Genomic DNA, 22,836 nt, shown 5'->3' with positions numbered 1-22,836 from the left:
GTCATCTATATTTTATTCATATAATTCTCAGGTAATTTTTAGCATTGTATTTCACTTCAAAGCTGAAATATGATTGGGAGAAACTTGATCCTTTGATGTTATACCAAGCTACCTTTGGCCAAGGCTGTGAAATTCTGTATGATTCATTCAAGAACATTTGAAAGCCAGTGCACAAAAAGATGTCTTAATCTCCTGAACATCCTAGTGTCCAGGCTCAACTCTGACACCAAGAACAGAGTACTACACAACTTTTCCCCAGCATCAAGCAAATCCTTGTTCCGGCTTTACCAAGTTTACCCTGGGAGCAGTCAGCTTCTGAGTGACAGTCAAGTGGAGCGTCTCTGAACTCCTAGTTATTCCGTGTTTTTAGTGTTTTTGTATAGTTAAACTTTGTGGCTGGTTCAGTCAGTTTTTTTTCTTGTGAATTAGTATACCAAGAAAGATTTTTTAATATCATCTGCTTAAAAGTGGTAGATATAAAAATAAAGAGGAAATTTAGTAGTGTTAGCTTTGTAAGTGTGGTCATATATGCTATCATTTTTTTCATAAAAAGTAATAAACAGTTTTAATATATAATAGCATTATGATAGTTTGTGTCATAATTTGAAGTACTGAGTTTAAAGTCTTCAGGACTTACGTTTCATTTGCTATTTGTTATTAATATGTATAAGGGAATATCTGCTTTCTTAATGGTTTTATTCTAGCACTATATGTTGTTGGAATTTCCCCCATTTTTGTTTATTTTGTAAATAAATGCATATATTTTTTTCTTGACAGATGGCTTTTAAAAAACTGGTTCACTTGTGTTTTACAAAATTCAATATGCTATTTTTCCTTGAGTTTTTTTTTTTTAATTTTTCTGTGTAAAATCAGTGCTGAGCATTCAGTGAGATTAAATATTTTTAACCCTGAAATATCAATAATATTAGGGGAACAATATATGTTTTAGCTGGAATTGCCATTTAGTAAAAATGGGAATTATCAACAAGGACAGTGACTGAAACTTTGGTTCTTGTTTTTCAAACACTAGTTGAAATGATACTTTACACTTTGTTCAGAAACATACCTGTTGAATATTTCAGTAACTTGATGCATATATATATAGAGTCTGTAATAATTGCTCAATAGCAATGTGAATGATAAGTAGTCATCAATTAGTAAATGGGGGTTAGGTTGATAATTACAACATAGATTCTGAATGAGAAAAAGGACATATATGTGATTGAAATCAAGTACATTTTATGTAAGAATGTGATCAAATTTTTGTAAAAACTTTAGAAAGGGTTGAGATATAGCGTCAGGTAATATTAGTCAAAAATAAATGGGCTACATCATTTGGAAAAAATGGAGAAAGTTTCCTGGGGAATAAGGTAGTATTTAACTGTTTTGTGTAGGTGTTCAGAGTTTTGTTACAACATCTAATGTGTTAAAATGTATTCCTGATGTGTCAGAGGATAGCAATGATATAAAAAGTCAGACTTATTATTTTCAAGAATAAGACAGTAAACTACCCATATACATACCTCCTAATTCAACAGTTCATGTTTTCCTGTGTTGATAGCTATTTGTAGGGATGGACTTTTTGGGGGGATGGGAAACTACTTCAAACTAAGTAGCAGGCTTGATGTTACTTCTCCCTAATGTTTCAACATAACACCTTCTAAAAATAACATTTTTAGGTTAATTTCATACTGACAAAGATTCATTTTCTTAAATCAAAAAGTCCACCTCTTAAGTTATGTAGCCCAATATGGAAATGTTTCATTCTAAGCAAATCATATGATTAAATAAATTGGGAGTTGTCTTATACTTTATAAGAGAATTTTGTTTCTAGCAGTTTTCGTTACTGAATTTTAAAAATTAAAATTATTTTGCTATGTTCACTTGTTTTTGTAGTGTTGTAAAATGAAGTATGTGTTCCATTTCCTAAGTGAATATCCATCAGTTTATTTATAGACTGTTACTCTGGGGAAATAATGAAAAAATACAGAAAAAAAATGGATAGTGTCTAGTCTTTAAAATCTGGGTTCTTTTAAATATCAAAAACTGAGATGAGCCTGGGCAGCAGCTGTAGTGAGACCCTGTCTCTACCAAAAAAACAAAAAAAGTGTCTTCTATGTTTAAGAACATTTTGAATTTGTTTTTGTTTCCTTGATTATTGAGTAACAATAATTAATGATTGAAATTTGAAGCTTGTAAGACAATGTTTAAAGGGCTACCACTGTTGTTTTCTGATTTTATTTGATCTTTTTTTTCCTGTAAAACCATTTAGAATATAAATATCTCTAAGGTTTTGTCTTTGTTGAAACTTAATAGTAGATCACACCTTTTTTACTTGATGAAATTAACATTGTATGTGTTTTTTTCTATTTTGTGACATTTTGTTTTCCTTTTGAATAACAGAAGTCTCCTATTTCCAGATTGAGAATACTGAAATTCTTAATGTTATGTAGTGAGTGTATACATACACATTAAACAAAATCTTTTTCAAGACAGTTTTATGGCTTCAGTCACCATTATCACTACCAGCTCCCTCCTCTGCAGCAGATACTGTGTTTTTAAAAGAAGTTTGACAGAATTGTTCTTTTTAAATTTGTCTTATTTAGTCAAATGAACTTTAAAAGAGATGGTATTTTGCTTATATACATAAATACAATTTCAGATCTCTCTTATGGAATAGAAATCAAAGTTCACGTGAGGTAGTCTGTCTTAAAATTAAGAGTAGAATTAGTAGAACTAAGCAGATTTAAGTGAAAGTGTATTTAGTTTGAACACAAATTTGTTCATTTTAGATTTTCTTCATATTTCAAAATTTTGTCAATAAGACTGTTCATTAAATACTGGGTTCTACATTGTGACAGTAGTAATATAAGTAGACCTTTTATTTGTTAAATGCTCAAGTGTTGATGGTGTTGAAGACTTTGAAATAGATTATTTTAATCTAAATTTTATCTTAATTTTTATTTTTATCTATTTCAGTGTCTAAATTTGTATCTGAAAAATTTTCTAGCTCTTTATTATACCGAGATAGCTTCACATTTTTATTTACATATTGTACATTTCATGTACGGAATTACACATACATAAGCTAGTGTCACAACTTGAATAAGTAGCCACATTCATTCATTATGTTTTCTCTCTGACTGCATCTCTAAGATATATTCTTCCCTGTTCTAGTTGCTTTTATGCAAAAGGGCATTATGTGTTTATCAATCAACCAGGCTTATGTGAATGAGATTTAGTGTATGTTTAGAAGACCTATGTAAATATATAATCCTGTGCCTAATATCTTTGCTATGTTTGGAATACAAGTTATTTACATTATTATCTTTATGCTTATTTAAGTAATTTATTTTTTGCAAGTTATTTGTATTTTTTATGTGAAAATTGAGAACACATCTTAGTGTACATTTTGTGGTTAATTTTTCCTCAGGATATTTTTACATTATTAGATAATGTAAATCAGTATTAAATATCAGACATTCCTTAGATTTAAATATGTTGCCTGGTATTTTTATGTATTGAGAACAAGTAAGCTAAATTGTACGTAGTCATTCTGTGTGACTTACAGTAATTTCTGACCTTCTGGGTATTAGAGGCAATAATAGTTACTTGCTCAGTGGTTACTCAGTCTGTGTTAATTCTCTGAGTTGATTAGAATGTTTATATTAATATGTTCCCAGACTTGAATGTTTTATACATTAGGATAACTTTGGAGTGAAAAGTTTAGGTAACTGAAAATAGTAATTGAAGTAATTGTCTACAAAACATTTCTTAGTCATATAAGATTTATGAGGTGCCATGTCACTCAGAATTTCACTATATGCATTCATTGTAACAATGTGTATCAAGGGGTCCTACTGTGTATTGGGCAGTTTTCTAGGGCTTAAGATACAACAGTGGAATTCATCCTCTAAATTAAAGGACAACAGCCACAGACATCCTTCGGAAGTTAGTGGTTCTTACACTTCAGTATGTGTTAGAATCCCCTGGGAAGGTCATTAAAAAATCTCTGGACTTTATTCCAGAGTGGTCCATAGGTCTCAGGTGGAGCCAGGAACTTGAATTTCTAGTAAGTTCCTATCTGATGCTGCTGCTATTGTTTTTAGAAACCCCTTTGAGCATCTGTTTTCACATATTGTGCCTCAAAAGAGACTATTTTGGTTGTGGTTTTTGCTGTTGCTGTAGATGACTGTCCCAGGATAAGATAGGATAAGATCCCTGACTATCAAAATACCCTCAGACATTTCCAGCTATTGCCAGTTGATAAGCACTGAAAAGTTTGTTATTTCTGATTTGGAAACAGCAGCTATTGAGTTTTATATAATGTGTAAATTCATGTATCATACTTTGTTTGAACCAGGGTTTTAAAACCTAGTTAATGCAAACAAAGAGGAAATATGAAGTGTGCTTTGAAGATTTTGTGAAATAGGTTTCCTCTTAACAGATTCTCAACATACCAGTATCAGGGATGAAATGATGTAATTGTTTTTGTATCAGTGTATTTAGACATGCTTCTGCCTGCTGGATGAAGGTGCTAGTAAACTGTCCTGTCTTTGCTTACCCTCCTGGTGAATATGAATAGAATGATACAGTTTGGTGGATTAAAATGTGGCCTTTCTCTTTGGTGTAAGCTTGTTTCACTCTTATAGATTGAAGATAGATTTATTAAGTGTATTTCCCAAGACCATAAGTATATGTATTAAACATTTTACTTGTAGCTTCAGGGGTGTGTGTGTGTGTGTGTGTGTGTGTGTGTGTGATATCAAGGCCCACTCAAAATTATGCAGCGTAATAAAAAATTAAATTGGTTCATAATGAAAGCTTATATTTGCTGTATTGACAGTTGTTTGTTCCAAAAAATTGTGACTGTACCAGTGCAAAGAAACAATCACCCTGATTTCAAGCCTTTTAATATTTCAGAAAGTAGTTTCTATAACATTGATTTTAATGTGTGTATGTTAAGAATATCTACATGTAGGAAATACTTAAGTATAGAGATTTGTTTCTAATTGTAATCCAGAAACCACCTGGGGACTCTGACTCTGCTTCCCAAAAACCACCCTAAAATGGAATTTGGTATCTTCTCAGTTTTCCACATTGCTCAACCATTTTGAGATTTTTGCAAACTTAAATGGGTTTGGCTCTGAGAAGGTACAATCAATGTTATCTTTTAACATTGCACCAACCACACCCCCTCCCATGTTTTCTGTTCAGGAGTAGGAGTCCTTCCTCCATGGAGGCCCAGGTCTACAACTAGGCTTCTTTTACCTCCTTAATACTACTTAATAGTAGTTAAGTATTACTAATTGCCTTCCATCAAGAAATAATTATTTTTAACTCCTTTGACACTAAAATGAGTTATCGCTCTACAAAAATCAGTGCTTAACTTTTATTCTAGGTACATGAATACAGAAAAACAATTATAAACAGGGACCTGGCCAGGCACAGTGGCTCACGCCTGTAGGCCGAGGCGGGTGGATCATGAGGTCAAGAGATCGAGACCATCCTGGTCAACATGGTGAAACCCTGTCTCTACTAAAAATACAAAAAATTAGCTGGGCATGGTGGTGCATGCCTGTAATCCCAGCTACTCAGGAGGCTGAGGCAGGAGAATTGCCTGAACCCAGGAGGTGGAGGTTGCGATGAGCCGAGATCATGCCATTGCACTCCAGCCTGGGTAACAAGAGCGAAACTCCGTCTCAAAAAAAAAAAAAAAAAAAAAAAAAAAATAGGGACCTGCCTTGAGTTTTTACTTTGTGCTATCTTGTATGTTACTTAAGTCTTCTGATTGGAATGTGGTTCCCTCCCCGACCCACATGCATATTTAACAGCTCTAGCGTTACCTTACTGGGCAGCCATAGAACTTTATATTTGATTTCTTGCTAATATGTAGATTTATGCATGATAATTAACTGGGAAAAATAAGACTACTTTTTTTGTAGTAGTTTCTTAGCTTTGTATTTTGCTACATTGACCTTTATCTGGAGCCATTAAATTTAAAAAAAAATTAGTGGAAGATGGGAAATTTGTGGAAAATAACATGCTACAAGTTTTGGGGGTGGGTAGTACAATATAGAAAAAGTGTTCACTTTTTTGGTTTTTACTTTGCAATATAATGTGCTTAACTTATGCTCTGCTGTTTGTGCTGAAGGTATTAAAGTCAAACCTGTATTAAAGTATAGGAGTTAATGTCATGAACTTTTTGACATATGAGTGGATGAAATATTCCTTAGGTTGTTTGAAAATATGGGTCTCATAATTTGAATTATTTTGGAATTACTCAAATAATATAGAAGATGATCCTATCACAACCAGTTTCTTATTTCTTTTCTGTAGGTTATAAACACAGCATAGATATATGCATGTTAAATACTTTAGCAGTGCTTGAAACCCTCTTGGTTACATATTGACTTCCTACAATTTGCTATGTTGACTGTAGTTTCTTGCAGTTTGAACACTGGGAATCCAGCTGTGAACACAGTGGACCAATCCTTTGCTGTGACAGGACTTATATAGTAAAGTGACAATATCTGACCATGTAGTGATAAAGGTAGAAAAAGTGACAGCTACTCTTTCAGTTAAGGGGTCTAGAAAATAGCTATCTTTGAAGACAAAAGGGAAAGAAAACGATTTTGATTTAGTTTGCGCTCATGGAATTGAGTTATGCTGAAGTAAGTGGCTGCCATTCTGCCTGAAGCTGAATCGTCTTAGTGTAGTGGCATTTGGCTGTTAAGTCCTTGGAATGGGACTAGTGAGATAAGGAAATGAAATTGTAATATTACTGTAATTGATTTAAATTAAGTGATTGATAGAATATTAAGCATACTTGGAATGACGGGTATATTAATCTACTTTTGTATCTTTGATTTTATGTCATCAAAATACAGATAAGTATTTTTGAGGAAAATTTTTGCATCTGAATTAGATATGCAGACTTACAAAGAAAAGAATGTAAAATTTCTCAACTTTTAAAATGTGGCATATGCTGAAGTGATAATATTTTGGATACATTGAGTTCAATAAAATATATAATTAAGCTAATTTGACCTGTTGCTTTTTTCCCTCCTTTAGTGTGGCTTCTAGAAAGTTTAAAATTTCACATGTGGTTTGAATTATTTTTCTTGGCTCTGATCTTAGAAGAGTAATTTAGTCAAATTTTAATTTTTTCCTTTCATTATTATAATAATTGAATCCCATTACATAGGCTGTAATTATTGTTACCTTTTAAAATTAATAATGTAAGATTGAGATTTAAAGTATAAGCATATATTTATAATTAAGTGTCAGTGTGAGACTTATGTCACTTTCCTGAGCATAATTACTTGGTGTTTGCTGTCCTGCAGGGAAGGAGTTTGAGCACCAGGTTCTCAGGAAATAAATTGTACACATTAAGTTTTATACCCCTTTCACTTTGTTACTTTTCTTTTTGTATTGGCTATCACCTTGTTACTCTCCATGACATTTTGAAGCAAATGTTTTAAGTCTTGAAAAGGTTTGTCATACAAGATTTCTCCTAAAACATTTGTGTGAGGTTATCTTGTTTGCGTATTTATTTCATTCCATCTAGGATATCCATCTGTCATTTAGTAATTAATCTTCATTTCTTAGCAAGTCCTTGTTAGATATTTGAATGAATGAATGACACCAATTATAGAACAGACACAGTGTTTACAAATGAGGATACCAGGATGAACAAAATATGGTCCTTTTAGGATTTGAAGTTTAATGGGTATATGTAGAGCTGTAAGGAAGCTGACCAAGTTGTCATAATAAAGTGCCTAGAAAGTCTTTGAAAACCCGGATGCAAATAGTTCACTTATTTTGGGGATACTGGGCAGATTTCACTAAGGTCACCTTAGTCAGGTGTTGACAATGAGTAGATACTTGACCGTTGTAGGCTTTTTGGACGAGAAGGTAGGGAGTATTGTGGGGTGGCAACATGATGTGGTCACAGGCTGGTGGCAGTGAGCAGAGATCCTGAGTAGGCACTAAGCTGTCTAAGGGGAGGGAGCAAAGGCTGGTAGCAGAGAAGAGAAGTAAAGTTGAGATAAGATTAGGATTTATCACAGTTAAGGAGTTTAGACCTTTATTTGCCTATTAGGTGACTACGAGTAAGGATAAGCCCGACTATTACAACTTAAAATAATGAGGTGTAACAGCGACTAGACCGGAAACAATGTTCTGGAGCAGAGAGACCACATAGATCACGAATCCAGCCCCAGCCTCCCTACATCATGTTTGGAAGGATCTTAGTGTCAGTGAGGATTGTTCAGATTCCAGATAAGAGTAATTCAGAGATAGAGTGAATTTAGCTGTTTCTATCATATTGCAAGGGTGGGGGAAAGAGATGCAAAGTGTCCTAGGGGTTTCTGGTTTGAATGATGGTTGAGGATGCTATGAACAGAGACGCCAAAGGTAAGTGTGTTCAGGGTTGATGGTAAGGTGATTGATGTAGCTGCTAGAGGGAGAGGAAGGCATAATCCATTTTTTTTTTTAAATTCTGAGACGGAGTCTCGCTTTGTCACCAGGCTGGAGTGCAGTAGCGCAGTCTCGGCTCACTGCAACCTCTACCTCTTGGGTTCAAGTGATTCTCCTGCCTTAGCCTCCCAAGTAGCTGAGACTACAGGCTTGTGCCACCACACCCAGCTAAGTTTTTGTATTTTTAGTAGAGATGGGGTTTCACCCTGTTAGCCAGGATAGTCTCAATCTCCTGACCACGTAATCTGCCCACCTCAGCCTTCCAAAGTGCTGGGATTACAGGTGTGAGCCACCACGCCCGGCCTCCATTTGATTTTTGAATGTTTTGGTTTTAAGTGCTTTTAGGTGGTTCATTGGGATTTTTATAACTGAAGAAAATATCTCTGCCTGGTAAATATGTTCTCTCTCAAGGAACTGTTACCAAAGATGACTGTATTACCTTCCTAACTCGTCCTGTTTTTACTTTTGCCCATGCAACTTATTCTCCACAAAATACCCAATGCATCCTTCTAAAACAAGACTTGGCTGGGTGGATGTGGTGACACTCCTGTAATCTGAGCACTATGGAAGGCCGTGGTGGGCAGATCGCTTGAGCTCATGGGTTTGAAACTAGACTGGGCAAGATGGCCAAACTCCGTCTCTACTAAAAGAATAGCTGGGCATGTTAGCGTGAGCCTGTGGTTCCAGCTACTTGGGAGGCTGAGGCAGGAGAATCGCTTGAACCTGGGTGGCGGAGGTTGGAGTGAGCCGAGATTGCACCACTGCACTCTGGGCAATAGAGCCAGACCTTTTCTCAAAAATAAATAAGTAAATGAAACATGACTCAGATTCTGCTTCCTTTTCTTTATCAAACAGTAGTTTCCCACCTGAATAAAATCTCAACTACATTGTAGACTGCAGGATTTTATCTGATTTGGTCTTGGCCCGCCTTTCCAACCTCATCTACTTCCCCTGCTCCCTGCTTGCTCACTAAACTCTGAGGTGGTTTTTCTGCCTCCCAGATATTTTTGTAGCTCTCTCTTTTTTGAGACGGAGTCTTACTCTGTCACTTAGGCTGGAGTGCAGTGGCGCAGTCTCGGCTCACTGCAACCTCTGCCTCCCGGGTTTAAGTGATTCTCTTGCCTCAGCCTCCTGAGTAGCTGAGACTACAGACACCCGCCACCATGCCTGACTAATACTTGCATTTTTGAAGGACCGGGTGTTCACCATGTTGGCTAGGCTGGTCTTGAACTCCTGACCTCAAGTGATCCACCTACCTTGGCTTCCCAAAGTCCTGAGGTTATAGGCGTGAGCCACCATCCCTGGTCTTTGTAAATCTCTTACAAAAGCCTTTCTTAGAACAATTTCACATCACCTCTTTTCATTCATGTCGTTTTGCTTGTTGTGCCTACTTTTTCTTTTTACGAGACAAGGTCTCCCTCTGTCACCCAGGCTGGAATGCAGTGGTGTAATCAGAGCTCACTGCAGCCTCAAACTCCTAGACCCAAGTGATCTCACTTCAGTAGAAGAGTCCACAGGCAAGTACCACCATGCCTAGCTACTTAAAATTTTATTTTATTTTTTATAGAGACAGGGTCTCAGTCACTGTGTTGCCCAGGCTGCTCTCAAACTCCTGCCTTGGCCTCCCAAAATGTTGGGATTATACATGTGAGCCACTGTGCCTGGCAGTGCCTACTTTTTTCCCCCCATCTTCATCACTTATTCACACAGTGAATTTTTTCAGGAGAAAAAATGGAGTCATGGTATGGATTTATTTATTATTTTTGAGACAATTCTGGCTCTATTGCCCAATTAAAGTGTTTGGATGAGTATTACAGATTGTTTATTCATTCAATAAATTTTTATTGAACATTTTTGTTTCAGTCTGTGCATTTAATAGTGAAGAAAATAGACACTGTCCCTACCTTCTTTGAGTTTGAAGTCTAGTAGGTGGCAAGAGAAAAATCAGGTACCTAAAGAAATTCTTAGACAAATCCATTATACTAAAGGGTCAGGAGCAACAATAGCCAGCAGGGAGGGTGAGTAAATAGTCCAGTTTTTAATAGATGTTGGTACAATATGTACCCTGACTGAAGTGGAAAGAGAAGAAAGTTGGGATGGATAAATAGGAGTTAAGATATCCTGCTGTGGGACCAGAGAGTGGAATGAGGTTGGTGGAATGGGAGAAGACTTATTTTTAAACGATTGATATGAATCGCGATGTATGTTCTGTGTACTAGCTATGCCAAATACAATGGCGTATGGTCTTGGCGGAACCCCAAGCAATAAGAAGACGAGAGGACCTGGAAGTAAGTTTAAAAGCCTACCTGAGGTTTCTTCAGGAAAGTAGACTTCTTAAATTTGAGTTTAAAATGAAGGCTACTAGTTTTATAAGTTTGTTTTTCTCTCACACCTTTTCTTCCTTTGTTATACATTGAAGAGAAGACCAGAACCAACACTAACGGGAGAGGTTCACTGCTAGGAGAAACCCGCCAGGAAATGCTCAGAAGGGTCTCCTGCCTAAATGTAGCTGCTTGCACTCGTTGTTGATGTGATTATCATGTATTGTTTCTATATGTGATCATTATACATGCTTCAGACATTGGTGGTCTAGTTAATTCTTCTCGTAATTGAACTTTAAAATGACAATGTGGCTGAGATTTGCAGGAGAAATGATTCAGTAAAAATTGCGTGTGATGGAGGGAGCACCTAATCCTCTTAGATTTTGATACATTGGCTAATTTATACCAACATAGATTGAAAATCTCTGTACAAATACTGGGAGGAGAAAAAGCATGTAATTAGTAGTTTGAGGAAATAGTGTTGCCCAAAACATTTCCCTGACTTGGTCTTTCATGTTAATCGTCTCTGTTATGAGTGGATAGTTACTCAGGTGCTCTGAGGAGTTCTTAAGAGTTACCGGTTTCCTTCTGCCCTATCTTGTTTTCAGCTGCTTGCTTCCTTTACCCTGGTCTTTGACCTCGTGTTTATTACTGTTCAGTGGAATGGATTATGGGAATTTAAAATATTACTTGTAAAACCGACCTTGCTTTTTTGGATTGCTTTTACAAAATGGTAATTTCAGATGTTTTTGAAGAACAGACCAGATTTCTTAGTTATATGATAGACATTACTCAGTTCCTGCATTTTGGTTTTAGTCTCCATTTGTGAAATATGTCAGTTATATTCTTTTCAGCATCCTGGACTTTGTATTTTCTAGCAAGTACAAGTTAGGAAGAATGGGAATGCTACCAAGTCTGGGGACCAGACCTCTGCAAGAAACACTGTTTTTTCTTCTCTCCTTGACAAGAGATGATGAAAACTTGGCCTGAAATGTATAATGCAGCATCTGCAAAGGGTTTTAAAAATGTTCAAGTTGACATTATGATGTAATTTTGGTTAATAATCACATTATAGTATATATATTCCAAGTACATTTGGATCATAAATAAATGGAATCAACTCTTAATTTGCCAAAACTCTCATTTTTTTCTATATACTATAGTATGAAATATATATTTGAATACCTAAAATTTTCATGTGTGTTTTCCCAGTGTTACTGTCTTTACCGTTTCCTTAATTTTGCATCCTTGTTATCATCCTGTCTTTATTTGGCTCCTGTCTTCACCCTAGGCTTCTGTCTGGAGGCCTGCCTTTTCCTGCTCCAGTCTGAACCAGCTGCTGTCTAGAGCAGCTGGAGCAGAACTGTACCCGACAGGCCTCAGTGCTTCTCTGGGTTGGATGTACTCTTGGCTGGATTATCATTAAATGAATACCAGACAGCTCATGTTGACAGCTGACTATAAGTTTTCTGTTTGTCCTTTAATAGTTATTTTCCTTTGGCTAGTGCACACACCGACACATAAAATAGCCTGGGTGCTAGTGTGGAAATACTAAAATGAGTTTCCTTTTTTTATCTCTAAGAGTTTTATGATATTAAAAGTAACTTATGTTATTAAAATGCTAATTTAATGTGAATGTTTATTTGATGCCATATAAACTAATAAGCCAACACTGTATTTGGTTAACAAAAGGAATGGTTGCTAAACAACCTATAGGGTACATAAATGAATTGCAAGAGATTATGTCATTGTTACATTTGTGAAGGGCCAAGATTGCTTGAGCTGAATTAGTAAACACGAGTCATATATTAGATTAGAAATAACTGATTCTACAGCAGGTGTTGGGTGGGACATGGAATATAAGCTCCATCTGGCAAGTATTTACTTTATTGAAAATTAAGTCAGCCAGTGTGTGTTAGACAGGAGGTGCTTCTGTCTTCTAGCAACTCCAAACAACTGCTAAATGTTAGAAGACAGCACAGTAATTATAAAACAATACAGAAAAGGTCTGAGAGAGAACAGAACATCAGTAATGGTAGTAGCACCTTTTAACAGTCAACTTGAGACTTGTTTTACATATGCATGAATTGATAGGCAGACGGAAGGAAAAATTCAAGAATATACAGATTAATACAAAATAAGTGTTGGAATCTTGTTCTCAAAGCATGCATTTTGTTATGGTCAGCTTTTGGAACATCACATGGCAGGAGGTTATCTAGTATCCCATTATCTGTAAGAATCATCTGCTATGTGTACAGTTCAGTAGTAGTGCTAGGTATACTTTGGCACCTTGATGAATTAAACATGAAACCTGTTGCCCAAAATAAATGTGTTATAGGGAGTTTGGCAAAGAGAAATGAACGCAAGATAGAATAATTGGGAAGGATTTTCATAGAATGCTCTTGTTTGGAGGTGGGAGGATTAGATGACCATTCAAACAAAAGGGGAAGTAGTATCTGTCTTAATGAGTGTGTCCAGGGATTTGGGGAGGTAGAAATATCTAGGTATCAACTTCACGTGAGCTGTATCTGTTTTGGGGAGTGGACATAATCAGAGCGGGCCCGCTATGCGCAAAGGCTGGCAGTTGAAAAATGTGCAGAAAGCTGGTAGGAGACCAAAATGAGACTGGAAAACAAACCTAAAACCTTATTCTGTGATAAAGACCCATTAGATTTTTGGCAAGAGAATGAAAGTTAAGTTTGCTATTTCAGATACCTAGTGATTGGCAGCAGGATGCTTTTGAACAGCCTTGCACTGCAGGCAGCGAGGGCAGTTGAGATGTGGGATGGTGGGATGGTGGGATGGGGAAGAAGGGCAGAAATGAGATATGCCCATTGATGATGATTGGTCATGACTGGGCGGCTAACAATATAGGGGATTTATGTGGAAGAAGGAACACAAGGGGGACAGGTTTTAAAAAGCCAAATGACAGGTATTTTGGTGCTGCTAAGAGGAGAAAGGGCAGATGGAAGGGTTGGGGCCCTGTGCCATCTAGAAAGCACAGAAAATCATCATGCTCGGAGAAAAGACCTCGGCTAGAGAATTGATTGTTGGCAAAGTAAGCAACAATTGATAAATGAAAATAATGAGACACAAATAGTTTGCTAGTGTCAAATATATTTAGGTTAGGGGACTGAGATACCCTCTGTACATCCATAGAGAGCAATTTAGGTGTCCCCTGCAGGGGTTAGTGACTTGAGTCTTGGAATGGAATACATGGAAACCCTTGTAGCTCTATAGAACACTGCAGTTGCATTCATGAGTTACAGAAACGCACATGCCAAAGAAATGAACATGTACTAAAGATGGCTTTATTTATACCTGGTTAGTGGCCAGGATGAGGAAATACAGAACCCTAAGTGGACTAATCCCATTCTCTTATTCCTCACACTTAAAAGTTACCTGCCCAGGCCCTTCCTTATAACCATCATTCAGATCCTCCTTTGAGGTCTAGAAATAATCTGTATTACACTATCATACTTTAGAAAGCATACCTAATAAAAACTAACACCCTTCAAATACTATTTATACATAAACTATATTTTTGAATTTTTTGAATAATGTGCACTTGGTACACAGAAATAAACATACAAAGTGATGCAGAGTGAGGGTAAATTTCACAGTATCCTCTAACAGTCACCCAACTTCTCTATCCAGTGGCAACCACTGTTACTAATTTCTGGTAACACCATAATTTGGTAACATCAGAATTTGGTGTTACTAGAAGTTAGTAACAGTGGTTGCCACTGGATAGAGAAGTTGGCAACCACTGTTAATAAGAGAATAACACCACCTTATTCCTTCCAGAAGTTTCTGTATTCATAAATATATTTGTGTGTGGGTGTGTGTGTATATATATATATATATATTTTATTTTTGAGATGGTGTCTTGCTGTGGCCCAGGCTGCAGTGCAGTGGTACAATCTCTGCTCACTGCAACCTCCGCCTCCCAGGTTCAAGCGATACTCCTGTCTCAGCCTCCTTAGTAGCTGGGATTACAGGCATGTGCCACCACACCCAGCTAATTTTTGTATTTTTAGTAGAGACAGGGTTTCACCATGTTGGTTAGGCTGGTCTCAGACTCCTGACCTTGTGATCTGCCCTCCTCAGCCTCCCAACGTGCTGGGATTGCAGGAGCGAGCCACTGTTCCCGGCCTGTATATATTCTTAAGACATCCACATTTCTCAACTTTTTTTCATTATCACTTCCTCCAAATGCCTTTTGGACATTTTTTCCTAATTGACCCCCCCTCCACTGGAATGTTGACAACCTGGATAACTGGATGATTGTAATCTGTGCTGAGTACGATTTTTGTCCTGTCCCTCCCTCAACTAATTTTCCGCCTCTTGGGAGAGATTGCCCTGTTGAGAATGCAAGATGTGGAGCAATGCCATTGTAAGTGGTTGGGATTTTTTTTTCCCTAAGTAAAATGGGAATTCACCGGAGAGACTTTACTCAGGTCATGATCTATGCAGCTTATTTTTTAGAAAGGAATTATTTTAGCTACTTAAGGAGAATTGACTGGAGGAGATGAGAATTCAAGCACTTAGCTCAGTTAGGGAGTTGAGAGAGATGGTTGTGGCTTGGTCTGTAAAGACCACTGTTGCCAGATAAATATGTAAGAGGAGAGGGAATAAAATGCATATAGCGGTAATAGCCAAAAATGAAGCATGTCTATGTATATTAATGACAAAAGCTCTGGGATAAAATGCCCCTGAAGACAGTAAAAGGAGGTTGTCTATGGAACCCACAGGTGTAAGAAAGGGAACTTCGGGAAATGAGATACCCAATTCTGATTTTTAACCTTGAGGTCATTTTAAATTTTTTGTTAGGGATTTGGTTATATAAATAGATGGTCACAAAAGGAAGTAGAATGGTCAAAATTCCAGATTTATTTCACCCTCTTATTCCAGTCTGCTCCTTACTGGAGAGTCTGCTTAAAGCCTGCCTGCTCTATTCTTTCTGCTACACTAGCAGTGCTTGTGCATTATTAGTATGTGAACATCTGGACTTAAATTTCAGGGCTGTTTGTGTTACATTGAGTGATTCTTACCCAATACAGAATTTTTAGGCCTTCTGAGATGTTAAGGAAGACTTCCTTAAGGTGTGAATACTCTCATAGAGGTGATTCCTGTGCTTTTGTTGAATTAGTGAACAAGCCATTTGTCCAAGATCAAAGAGGTTGTTAGAAGGATCAAAATAGGATTTCTTTATACCACATAGTTTTGCCTGAAATAATCACTGCAAAATGATTGAGAGTGTTTTAAATGAGCCCTGATTATGATGGAAAATGGGAAATAGCACATGTGTTTTAACAAAGGGACTGCAGGGAATTCTGAGGCTCACGTGCCGCTTAAGGAGATGCTGTTACGCTTTGTCAAGGGACAGGAGCTGGGCTGGGCTCTGATGAGGTGCAGTGCCATGCAGCTTTGCTGATGGGAAGCTCCTGCATTCACAAATGATGAGGAGGCACGAAAAGTTTGAGATGGGAGATTTACAACTACTTATGGCTTTTCTTATACTTTGTTTTTCTGTTACCTATTAATCTGGTCTATATAGTCTAAATTTCTCAAACTTTCTGGCAACTGATAAATGAAATTTTGTACATTTACAAAGTGTGACGGATTTTTTAAACTTGCCGTCTGTTTTTAGACTTCAGTCTCTTTTTAGAAGATGTGTCATTCTATGTTAAAACAAACCAAACATTTAATGATCCTAATCTATTTTCATGTAAATACAGTTATTGGATGCACTTCTAATTCAGAAATAGTGTTCCCCAGTGAGGAGCTCATGCCAGATGGGGCAGCAGAAGAAAGGATCCTGGCTGAGGTTGGTCATCAGACCTCATCACTGATTTGGATTAGCACCTGTTTTCCCCTTCATTTAAACAGATGATCAGCACATTAACACTGCAGTGATATCTGAGTACCCTCTATATGACATTTTGGTATTATTTAATGTACTTGAATAAGTAATGGATTCTGCAAGAAATATTTTTAATTTGGTTTACCTGTTATCTTCAAAATAAGTAACAATAAGGTGCTATTTTTCAATGGTTTTAAGTATGTGGTACAAAATAAACTATTGGCTATTATTTGACAGTTTGTTTCCAGTGCCTTTTCATGATATGTGAACATGATTGATACGTTACATAAGTAGAAGTGGGATTCTTGGCTGTGGCAGTAATTTACTTGAAATATTGAACTTTTAAAGAAAATAGTGGAGGCTGTTCAGGTAAGTTAATAATAATCTCTTGAACTAAAAAATGCAATTTATTGTTACTATAGTCCAGCAAGGTTTTAAAACCTTACCCTGAGTATGCAATGATCAATGATCAATGGTAGTTTTTTCTGACTGTTTTTGTTTTTTACTGTTATGCTTGAGATGTGATCACAAGACAATTCTGGATTTTTTGAAATGCCTTTATAGGAATTTGGGGACAAAATTAAGGTTGAAAATTTTCAGTGACGTGTTTCACTTCCTAACTAGTATTTGCCTCACTACAGTTGCTTTGCAGATAAGGCAGACACATGTTTTAAGTTCCATTTCAACCTTTTCTCTAGAATTTGCTTTTCTTTTTTTCATGTCCGGGCACTTGAAATGGAGTTAATTCCTTAGAGGTGATTAATTATGTTTGAAGAAAATCATCAAATTGTACTTTATTCAACTATGGGTCTTTGCTGAACTTCTTTGATAAGTTACAGGAAATGTTACCATATAACCTTAGAGGAAAAGATGGTTGTGTGTGTGTGTGTGTGTGTGTGTGTGTGTGTGTGTGTGTATGCATATTTTTTTCCCTGAAAAACATAACATTCTAGCTGGAATGTTTAATTTTTTTTTAATATTTGTCTAAACTTTGGTGTTATTTTTAATATTTATGAATGATCCTATGTTTGAACATGGCCTTATCTTAGGTATTCATTTCTCAACTTTGAGTTGCTACATGAACTTACAAAGAAGTTTCTTTAAGAAAATGTGAAATTTTGCTTTTTAAAATTTGGGGTTAGCCTGTCAGTTATTCAAATGTCAATTTTGGTCAGTTTGACTCAGTTTTCATAAACTTAAGGTCTTATGAGCTCCTTTATCGTCAATCCATCCTACGTTGGAGGACGTCACTGTTGTATATTGATCACCATTGATAAGTCTGTCTGTTTTTGAACTTTATAGAAATAGAATGGTACAACATGTACTCTTTGTTCTCTCTGGCTTCTTCCACTTCACATAATGTTTTTGAAATTCATCTGTGTTGCTGCATCTATCAGTACTTGGTTCTCATACGTACCATTAAATGAATATGCCACATTTTGTTTTTCTGGTCTTCTATTGATATGCCCTTGGGATAGTTTTCATTTTGGGGCTATTGTGAATAAAGCTACTCTGAACACCCTTTTACAAGTCATTATACATTCATTTCTCTCAGGGAAAATACCTAGGAGCAGTATTGCTGGTATAGAAGAGCTTATGTTTCTCAGAAACTCTTAGAGGATAGGGCAGTTTCTTTCTTTCTTTGTTTTCTTTTGAGACAGGATCTCCCTTTATCACACAGGCTGGAGTGCAGTGGTGCAGTCATAGCTCACTGCAGCCTTGAGCTTCTGGGCGCAAATGATCCTCCAGCTCTGCCTCCCGAGTAGCTGGGAAATACAGTCATGTGCCACTGCATCTGCCTAATTTTTTTTTTTCTTTATTTTAGTGAGAGACAAGGTTTCTCACTATGTTGCCCAGGTTGATCTTGAATTCCTGGGCTCAAGTGATTCTCCCATCTCGGCCTCCCAAAGGGCTGGGATTACACCTGTGAGCCACACTGTCAGTCTAGGGCATGTTCCATGAATATGTTTCTTAGAAACTGCCAAGATACTTTCTAAAGTGTCTGTCCTATTTTCTTTTCCCACGAACAGTATAAGATTTCTGTTCCTCTGCATCCTTGACAATAATACTCCATACTGTCAGTCCTGTTCATTTTAGCCATTTTAGTGAGTATGTCTCATTGTGGTTTTAATTTGCTTTTTCTGATAACTTTTTTTAGTGAGCCTGACATTGTGAAGATAACTTCTGTTGTTGAATACCATATATATATATATATATAAATTTTTTTTTTTCCTTGAGACAGAGTTTCACTCTTGTTACCCACGCTGGAGTGCAATGGCGTTATCTCGGCTCACCACAACCTCCGCCTCCTTGGGTTCAGGCAATTCTCCTGCCTTAGCCTCCTGAGTAGCTGGGATTACAGGCACGCGCCACCATGCCCAGTTAATGTTTTGTATTTTTAGTAGAGACGGGGTTTCACCATGTTGACCAGGATGGTCTCAATCTCTTGACCTCGTGATCCACCCGCCTCAGCCTCCCAAAGTGCTGGGATTACAGGCTTGAGCCACCATGCCCAGCTATATATATATATATTTTTTTTTTTTGAGATGGAGTCTTGCTCTGTCACCAGGCTGGAATGCAGTGGCGCAATCTCGGCTCACTGCAACCTCTGCATCCTGGGTTCAAGCGATTCTTCCGCCTCAGCCTCCTGAGTAGCTGGGACCACAGGTGCGTGCCACCATGCCTGGCTAATTTTTTTTTTTTTTTTTTTTTTTTTTTTTTTGTATTTTTAGTAGAGACAGGGTTTCACCGTGTTGGCCAGGATGGTCTCGATCCCTTGACCTCGTCATCTGCCCGCCGTGGCCTCCCAAAGTGCTGGGATTACAGGCGTGAGCCACTGTGCCAGGACTATATACTTCTTTTCCTTGCCACTCAGACACCTTCTTTTGTAAAGTACTGCTTTTCTTTGATTGCTGTACACCCATATTGCTATTTAACTAGATTTTGTGATTTCATTACCATTTGGTGTTAAAACTCATTGACCTATGTGTAATCCATGTATAATCATGTGAATGTAAAAACGAGTTAAGCATAGATAGCTTTATTAGAATTCTGAGAAGCCAGGTGATATTAGGAATCCAGAATTGTGCTCATATTAGGGATTTTTTGCTTCTTGCAAAATATTAGCTGAAAGATGGAACTTCTTTATTAAACATCATCCAGTTGTTCACTTAACTGAGCTTATATTTTAATATGTTAAATAATTTGTTCATTTTTTGAAGTTGTGTTATATGCAAAAGTAGTAGGACCTTGTGGAGCTGCTGGCAATTTCTTTCCTGTTTGTTGCTTTCATAGGCATTTTCTCAGAAAACGTTGGCTTTTGAATTTTTTGCCTTATTCTGTTGGTATATCTTTCACTGAGTCTTCATCATTTATACTCTGTGTTGAAGATACATTCTTTGTTGCTTAGCGAGACTCTTCCAGGTAACACTAGAACAGCTTTGGTGAAAGGCAGTACTGTATATTTTGACAGCTATGAATTGCTTGTAATAGCATTTAGTTTATTTATTGCTTTAGCAGCTAACGTTATGGTCTGTGCCTTTGTCATGAAGGCAAAGGATCATATTCAGTTGTAAATACACCTCTGTATAAGATTTATCTGGTGGTCATGTTAGATAACATGGAAATCCCTACCCCTCCAAACTCTGCAGACTTCAGAGCATACCTTTCTCCGAAGGGAAACCCTGTGGTTGAACAGTGAACATGCTGGTTTAAAAAATGCTGGTCCCAAGAAGAAAAAATAAATAAATAAAAAATGCTAGTCCCTGTTGCTCAGCATCACAGGTGTCTGCTTCACAGGAAATCTTGCCTTTTAGCCAACTTTCAACATATGCCATTGTTAAAATCCTGTTTCTTGAAGTTTTACAGTTCATGTATTGTAATTTGAACAGCTCAGCCTCCAGGCTCATTAGATCATATATTACCTGTATTTTATATATTTATTCCTTAGGACTTCTATTATATATCCTTTATATATTACATAATATATAACATGTAATACATGAGTAATAGTAGACTTTGTGTCTTCAGGGAAAAGAGTATATTTCATTCAAAGGCTGGGAGAATGTTACATCCATTATTACAGTTTACCATTCTCAAAAGAATGGGGCTTCTTTATTTAAAAATATCTTTACATTTTATTTTATTATTAATTTTTAGAGTCTCACTCTGTCACCTAGACTGGAGTGCAGTGGCATGATTGATCATAGCTCACTGAAGCCTTGAACTCTTGGGCTCAAGAGATGGGAGATTGATCTCCCATCTCAGCCCCCCAAGTAGCCAGGACAACCTGGGTGTGCCACACGGCACCCAGCTAATTTTTAAATTTTTTGTAGAGTCATCTCACTATGTTGTCCAGGCTGGTCTCCTGGTCTCAAGCAGTCCTCCTGTGTTGGCCTCCCAAAGTGCTGGGATTACAAGTGTGAGCCACCGTGCCTGGCTTTGTATTTTAATGTTTTATTCTTTAAGTCATCAGAAGAGTATATGTGGTATTGACTATTTACATTTCTATGTGAAAAATGTCTCTATTCAATCTTAGTGTGTGGTTAGAGGGGCCTTTTTTTATTTGCTCTTGTCTAAATGTTTTGGTGTGAGGATAAAATCCCCCATTAATGTGTGTGCAGTTCTTATTGACCCAACTTTATTGTAAAATTAAAGACAGACTGCCTGTGTTCAAGGTGATGTCATATAGTCTTGTTACAGTTATGCTTTATAGGATTTCAGTTAAAGGAGCCCTTTTAATTTGATTTTTTTTTTTTTTCATATTTGGCAGTATCACTTTGATGGAGAAAGTGTTCTTCAGGATCAGGAAATATGAAGTCCTGTCTTTGTGTTTTAGCTTTCTAGGACTTCACATATTTTGAAATCCATATTATGAGTATCATTGAATAGATGTATTTGTGTAGTAGCTCATTGTGATGGTTTCATTCAATGTACAATTGACCGTGTCACTTTTTTGTAAGATGACTTTAAACAGAACACTAGTAACTTTCAAGTATTTAACAGAGGTAATAAGATAGATTACCCTTTTAAAAATTATTGGGCCGGGCGTGGTGGCTCACACCTATAATCCCAGCACTTTGGGAGGCTGAAGCTGGTGGATCACCTGAGATCAGGAGTTTGGGATCACCCTAGCCAGGATGGTAAAACCCCATCTCTACTAAAAATACAAAAATTAGCTGGGTGTGGTAGCATGTGCCTGTAGTCCCAGCTACTTGGGAGGGTGAGGCAGGAGGATAAATTGAGTATTCATATATTTGAGAAGTTGAGAAGGCTTAAAGTTTTCAGTAGTTCTGATGTTGAGAAGAATTAAGTCATGCCATTATCCAGTTTGGTTTAGGGTTCTGTTTATTTTTCTTGTCAGCCTTTACTGTACCAATTGTTCCTCCATATCCCAGGAGATTGCTTCTGCCTTTTGTGAATACCAAAATCTGCAGATCCTGCAGTTCCTGATATAAAATACTATACTGTTTCACATATTCAATGCACATCCTCCTGTATACTTTAAATTACCTCTAGTTACTTACAATATACCTCATACAGTGTAAATGCTATGGAGTTACATTAACAATGACAGCGAAAGAAGTCTGTACATGTTCAGTACAGACACAATCACTGGAGGCCTAACTACATTTTCTTTTCATTTTTAAGACAGGGTCTTGCTCTGTTGCTGGGGCTGGAGTGCAGCGGTGCTGTCTCAGCTCACTTCAGCCTCCACGTCCTGGCCCAAATGATCCTCCTGCTTTAGCCTGCCAATTAGTTGGGACTACAGACATGCACCACCACACGTTGCTAATTTTTGTATTTTATTTTTTTGTAGAGACAGAACTTTGCCATGTTGGCCAGGCTGTTCTCAAACTCCTGGACTCAAGTGATCTGCCCACCTCAGCCTCCCAAAGTGCTGGGAAGGCATGAGCCACCATGCCTGGCCTCTAACTGCATCTTCAATCTATGGTTGAATATAAGGATACAGAGTCTATAAATACAGAGCCTGCCTACAAGAGTAGATAGAATGTCATTTGCTGGTGGAAATATATAAAAAATAATTTGTTCATTTATGGCATTCTTTGTTTCAAAGATAATTATAGGCCAGGCGTGGTGGCTCACACCTGTATTCCTAGCAGTTTGAGAGGCCAAGGCTGGAGGACTGCCTCACTCAGGAGTTCCATA

At 37.1% G+C, this 22,836-nt stretch overlaps 1 protein-coding gene and 1 long non-coding RNA gene across 3 annotated transcripts in view; both read left to right on the top strand.

The window, feature by feature from the left end:
- The window catches only part of PSPC1 (paraspeckle component 1), a 108,850-nt gene that overhangs the window by 79,775 nt on the left and 6,239 nt on the right, over positions 1-22,836 (top strand). The window lies entirely within an intron of this gene.
- On the top strand, positions 10,677-11,926 carry LOC144582745 (uncharacterized). Its single transcript, XR_013536137.1, has 2 exons — positions 10,677-10,769; positions 10,901-11,926. It is a non-coding gene; the product is annotated as an uncharacterized LOC144582745 (long non-coding RNA).

Source organism: Callithrix jacchus, chromosome 5 (genome assembly GCF_049354715.1).
Source record: "Callithrix jacchus isolate 240 chromosome 5, calJac240_pri, whole genome shotgun sequence".
Taxonomy (NCBI): Eukaryota; Metazoa; Chordata; class Mammalia; order Primates; family Cebidae; genus Callithrix; species Callithrix jacchus.
Note: the sequence above shows the minus strand (reverse complement) of the source record. Positions and strands in the feature narration are given on the sequence as shown.